Genomic DNA, 7,011 nt, shown 5'->3' on the forward strand with positions numbered 1-7,011 from the left:
GCTGTTGGCTGGTCACATGGGGAAATAAATAAGGGATGGCATATGCCATATTTCTGGATTTCTTTCTTTCTTGCCCAGCCTCTGTATATGCACAGAGTTTGGCAAAAACTTACAAAAAATAAAAAAGAAACCAATTTCGTTTGTAGACTCAAATATAATGCTTTGTGTTAGAATCAAGATAAATTCATGCCTCTCCCTTCTATTCTCACTGTCAGTTTTGAAATTAAACATCAGGTTTTCTTCTTCATTAAAATCATTTTCAACCCCTCGTAGGTGTTTGTGGTTTTGCGGAGTTACATAAGTGGTCAGGTCTTGATGAATCCCCAAGCACAGTTTCCCAAGAAGCTAGTGGAGGAGGTGCTCACCAAAATATGAAGAGTAAATCAACACATAGGAAGATATAAGACACAGGGAACAGGAGATTCAATGTAGTAAGCAGATTAAGGGAGTTCCCAGGTAGCTGGTAAAGGAATACCTTGGGATGACAGCAGTGAACCGGACATGTGCAGCCAGTCCAGATTGGAGCAGGAGACTCAAGTGCTAAGCATATTAAAGGATGCCATTACCAAGTTGCCCATTGCCTTTGCACCATCTTTTTACCATGACAGCAGCTTACCTGAGTAACTCTGAGAAAGATTTTTCTTTTTGACTTGTCTTAACCAAAACTTACATTAATAATAAACTTGTGGCTCTCCCCAACAAAGAAAAAAAAAGGAGGGAACAAACACTTTCAGCGAAGGCAGAATTCTGAAATTCTGCTCATATTTTTTTCCAGTAACTTTCCTATGTTTGTGAGGTTATTCAGTCATAAACATCCTAGTGAAATTTTTTTCAAGTTTTTCTAATCATAATAATAACTGTGGACGTTTGTTTAAAATGTGTATTCCCGGGCCTCTCACCTGGAGATTCTGAGTCAGGAGATCATGTATGGGACTCAGAATATATGTGTTTGACAAATATCACAAGTGGTTCTTATGGTCAGGCAAATTTGGGAAACTAACCAGGAATTTATGTTTTTATGACTGGCAGCTAGAAAAGGTTCCTAGAGACTTTGATTTTTGAAAATAAAATATTTCTTTTCTAAAAGGAAAATTGTATGACTAGATACAACATTTATACATGCAACACATGTACTATACTGTGTGCTTTTGTCATATTTACAGTTAAAGATGTGTAAGAACGCTCTGAGAAAAATTTTATATTACGTGAAAAGAGGGTTAAATCAGGGTGGGGGAGAAATGGGAGGGGTGTGCTTATTGCTGCTAAAAGGTAGAAAAGCCAGAATGATAGCCATCTAAAGTTGCAAATAGCACATTGTAAGTTGAGGGAGCTTCATAATCATGTCTGAAACCTTCTTTGATACACTGAGTTGTAAACAGTGGCTTTGGACAAGGTTTGAGGGAGAAACCAACTATGATTTAAAGTGTTCATTTAAAAGGCCTCAATTAAAGGAAAGTCTTTGTGTTTATTTGAGCTAATTTAACTTCAGGACTAACAATTTACTAGCCCTTAACCTCTTAAAAATTGTCTTTCATTTCAAATGAAAGTTTAAGGTGGCCTTTGTGTTCGACTGGTATATTTGTGCAAAGACTTAACAGCAAGGTACTGTACATTTCTAAATGTTTACTTCTTAATTGTGCTGGAAGAAATATACTACTTGATTATTTTTAAAGCAAAGTAAAACAATTTGTTTTGACAAGTAACACTGTATTTTCCCAGTTTTATTGTGGCAAAGATGAGGCTTAATGTCACTAAACATCAGAGAAATGCAAATCAAAACCAAAACGAGATACCATCTTACGCCGGTCAGAATAGCTACTATTAAAAAATCAAAAAACAACAGATCTGGGGAGGCTGTGGAGAAAAAGGAACATTTACACATAATTGGTGCAAATGTAAATTAGTTCAGCCACTGTTGAAAGCACTTTGGAAATTTCTCAAAGAATTTAAAAATAGAATTACCATTCAAGCCAATAATTCCATTACTGGTATATAACCCAAAGAAAATCAGTTATTCTACCAAAAAGACACATGCACTTGCATGTTCATCGCAGCACTATTCACAATAGCAAAGACATGGGGTCAGCGTAGGTGCCCATCAACAGTGGATTGAATCAATAAAATGTGGTACATTTACACTGCATTATTAGGCCATTCTTGCATTGCTATGAAGAAATACCTGAGGCTGGATAATTTATAAGGAAAAGAGATTTAATTGGCTCACAGCTCTTCAGGCTGTACAGGAAGCATGGGGATGGCATCTGCATGGTGCCTGTGGAGGCTCCAGGGAGTTTTTACTCATGATGGAAGGCACAGAGGGAGTAGGCACATCACATGGTCAGAGCAGGAGAAAGAGAAAATGGGAATGGCGGTAAGTATCACACACCCTTAACGCAACCGGATCTTGAAAGAATTCACTGTCACAAGGGTGGCATCAGGCCATGAGAGATCCACCCCCATGAGCCAAACACCTCCTACCAGGCCCCACCTCCAACACTGAGGATTACATTTCACCATGAGATTTATGGGGGCTATCTTCCAAGCCATTTCATACACCATGGAATACTATGCAGCCATAAAAATAACAAAATCATGTCCTTTGAAGCAACGTGGATGCAGCTGGAGGCCATTATCCTAAGTGAATTAATGCCGGAACATAAAACGAAATACCACATGATCTGACTTATAAGTGGGAGCTAGACACTGGGTACTCATGGACATAAAGATGGAAAGAATAGACACTGGGACTACTACAGGGGAGAAGGAGGAAGGCAAGGTTTGACGAACTATTGGGTACTATGTTCATATATTAATCTGTTCTCACACTGCTATATAGAACTACCTGAGACTGGGTAATTTATAAAGAAAAGAGGTTTAACTGACTCACAGTTCCACAGGCTGTACAGGAAGCATGGCTGGGAGGCTTCAGGAAACTTACAATCATGGCAGAAGGTGAAGGAGGAAGCAAGGCACATTCTACCATGGTGGAAGGAGAGCAAGTGAGACAAGAGAGATGTGTCATATGTTTAAACCGTCAGATCTCATGAGAACTCAACATCTAAGAACAGCAAGGTGGAAATCTGCCCTCATGAGCTAATCACCTCCCACCAGGTCATTCCCCCTACATTGGGAATTACAATTCAACATGAGATTTGGGTGGGGACACAGAGTCAAATCATATCAAATCAGCATCTGGATGATGGGATCATTCATACCCCAAAACTCAGCATTATGAGATATACCCATGTAATAAACTGGCACATGTACCCCTGAATATAAAATACAAGTTAAAATTATTTTCAAAGTAAATTAATAAATGAATAAATATATGTGATTAAATTAAATTAAAATTTTCAATTAAAAAATTTGACAGTGATTTCAGCTTGACAGTTACGTAAGTTATGTAAATGGGAACAGTGAGTTCTGTAGGGTTCGGATCAATTGCACTATCTGTACTAAGTTGATGTCCGTTTTGGATGAAAAAAGAAGAGAAACATAGATCTAATGGAAAAAATGGACAAGTTTTATGATAGAAAAAGAAGAATGGAGGAAATAGGACTGAGGTTAGTGATTGATAGATATTAAAAGACGACAAAGTCAAAAGCCACTGGTTGCAGAAAATATTGATTAATATTGTTTTATTCCAGTCATACAACAAAATCCTATGCCCTGCCTTCAGAGAAAATCCTTTTAGCCCTGTAATTATCTTTATTCCAAGCACCATTCCATTCATTAAGTAGTGTATAGGGTGATTAATAAGTGAATTATTCAGAGAATTAAGACAGAAGTTTTGAGTATTTCAGGGTGATATTAATAGTATAATCAATAAACTAAAATAAAATTTGACTAGAGGTGTGATCACCATGAACGCCATGTTGGTATCTTGTTAGATTTGGCAACCCAAAGTTGACAAATTTATTAATAAAATAAACGTTCATTGATGATTAATTTACAATTAGTAGACAGGCTCTTTTTTCTTCCCTTTCTTTTTCATTCATTCATTCCTACAGAGCAGTGACTTTCATTCTAAAATTCCCAGAATCCTAAAGAATTATTGAATGTCATCATAGGGAGCCAGGTGTGGGGATTCCCAAAAGTTGTATTTAATACTTGAAAAATCTTGAAAAGTTATATATTTACACCAGAAAAACTATACAGGTTTTAAGTTATATATATATATAGTTGAATACTTTTTATTTCTATCCAGACCTAAGTCATTAGAGTTAGTAATGTTGATTATTTCATACTGACCTAATGGGTAGCCTTTATATATCATTGATTAATTATTAATAAAATAAGAACCCCCCAAAATTAAAAAATAATTATACTTTGTGGATTTTTCTTAAGGCTTTTGTAACATAAAATCAGAGGAGAGGATTAAAAGTGATCCTTGACTGTTAAAAAGGCAGGGAAATACCAAGTTAGAAAATTGTATGAAAACAGCAAGATGTATACATGGCCCTCAGACCAGCTGCCTGTTTTAATAAATAAAGTTTTATTGGAGCACATCCATGGATCTGTGGTGCTTTCCTTCTACAATGGTAGAGTTGAATGGTTGCTATAGAGACCGTATGGTTTGTAAAGCCTAAAATATTTATCATCTGGTCCTTTATAGCAAAAGTGAAGCCAGTTTTATAACATTCACTTTACAAATTAAGATACAGTGGATGCTGCCTTAACGGACCTCCACTTAACTGATTTGCAATCAGCACTTTCTGGTACCCCTGTACAACTTATTGACTGATGTCCACTGCAAACTAAAAGCCTTTGAGCTACTTTTAATGCCTGTGCATTTCTCCTTCCATCACAGAAATTGTATAGTTTCTAAGAGGAAGCTGTGTTCATTCCTAAATATGTTTACACCATTTGTTCTTGCTCTTGTAGTTATGCAATTTAATTAAATATTATATTGGTAGGCCGAGGCAGGCCGATAACTAGGTCAAGAGATTGAGATCATCCTGGATAACATGGTGAAATCCCGTCTCTACTGAAAATACAAAAAAATAAGCAGGGCGTGGTGGCGGGCGCCTGTACTCCCAGCTGCTTTGGAGACTGAGGCAGGAGAATGAGGTGAACCCGGGAGGTGGAGCTTGCAGTGAGCAGAGATCACACCACTGCACTCCAGCCTGGTTGGCAGAGCGAGACTCCGTCTCAAGAAAAAAAATAAATAAATAAAATAAAATAAAATAAAATAAAATAAAATAAAATAAAATAAAAAATAAATAGGCCGGGCGCGGTGGCTCACGCTTGTAATCCTAGCACTTTGGGAGGCCGAGGCGGGCGGATCACGAAGTCAGGAGATCGAGACCACGGTGAAACCCCGTCTCTACTAAAAATACAAAAAAGCCGGGCGTGGTGGCGGGCGCCTGTAGTCCCAGCTACTCGGAGAGGCTGAGGCAGGAGAATGGCATGAACCCGGGAGGCAGAGCTTGCAGTGAGCCGAGATTGCACCACTGCACTCCAGCCTGGGCAACAGAGCGAGACTCTGTCTCAAAAAAATAATAATACTAAATAAATAAATATTATATAAACTGAGAAAATGAGTATAACAAGAATAGTGTTGTTGTTTCTCTGAGAAATAAACTAAATGTGTTGGGAAAATGAGACACTCAAACAGTTGCTGCCAGCTTAACTGTTGGCAAGACAACTAGAAACAAATGGGAAAAATTGTATAATCTAGGATTTCAGATTGCTTTACCCCAGTTGTCTTCACAGAAAGTGATCAAGAAATGAATGACAACATATCATTGGCATAGTTTCCACAGGAAACTCCACTCAGTGAATCCATGCGAGGCTTTGACCTTGTCATCAAAATACTGGCAAATTTATTTACACATGTCTTTTAAATTAAAGTTTTAAGGACTTACATCTATCTATATACTTTTTATGATTCCTCCATCTAACTTAAATTTGTTATTAATCTTTTTATTACTAGTCCCAATCTTATTGAATAAGGGGACTTCTACCGTTTGTGCTAACCAAAAGTTTACTTTGATGAAGTTGGAATTATAAACACAATAATTCAAGTTTAAAGAATTAGAATGGTAATGGTTAATACAATATAGTATGCCTAAAAATCACTTGAAAATCTTACTAACAATACAAATTCTTGTGCCTTAGGCCAGAGATTTTGATTTAATAGGTCTAGCGTGGGGCATAGGAATCTGTATTTTTAAGGAGTGTTAAAGGAAAATTGCTTCAAGTAGGGTAAATTATGACTTACAAATATAAAATGAACATTTTTCTAAGATTTTTGTTTAACTCATTTACTTAATGAGGGAGTCAGTAAGATGTTACAATGAGTTTTATGGAAAATTAAAAGAGCCACACATATCTAGGCACTAAGGAACACAAATAAATTTGCTTGATAGGTTCAAAGCTGACTTCTTGATGGAAGGTGGAAAAAGGAAAATTAATTATACTTCCACCAAAATCAATCATTTGCATGTCTATAGACAAGAATATTTGCATTACTCTCAGTAATCTACAACTAACAGGACTGCAAATAACAAAGAAAACAAAAGGCAAAGAGACCCCATAGAAACAGATAACCCAGGTTATTCTAGACAAGACTGAGATTACTTGAAGACACTCAGTGGTAATTTCGTTGGTTCATCTTATCTTTCCATTTTCTCCTGAAACAAGCTGCTCAAGCAATTCAAGTACAATGAATGTGGTCAGTGGGTCACACCTGGAGAAATCATTTTCTAACCTATAATCAAAACTGTTGAATTACTCCCTTCACTAGAAAGAATAAAAGATTACCACATAAATTTATATTATGATAATGGCCCACTATGAATGCTTTGGTGTTCTTAATTTTCTTAATATTTATTAATATTTCTGAAATAACTACTAAATGCCAAGCAATATATTTTCGAATTTAATCTTTCATTGACTTTTACTTTCACTTCAATTGAGCTACTCATTTTCATGGCTATAAATTTAACTTTTCAATACTTAAAAATTGATTTCTAATGTTATAAACTTTAATGTTCCACTCTGTGACCT

This window comes from Symphalangus syndactylus, chromosome 21, assembly GCF_028878055.3.
Source record: "Symphalangus syndactylus isolate Jambi chromosome 21, NHGRI_mSymSyn1-v2.1_pri, whole genome shotgun sequence".
NCBI lineage: Eukaryota > Metazoa > Chordata > Mammalia > Primates > Hylobatidae > Symphalangus > Symphalangus syndactylus.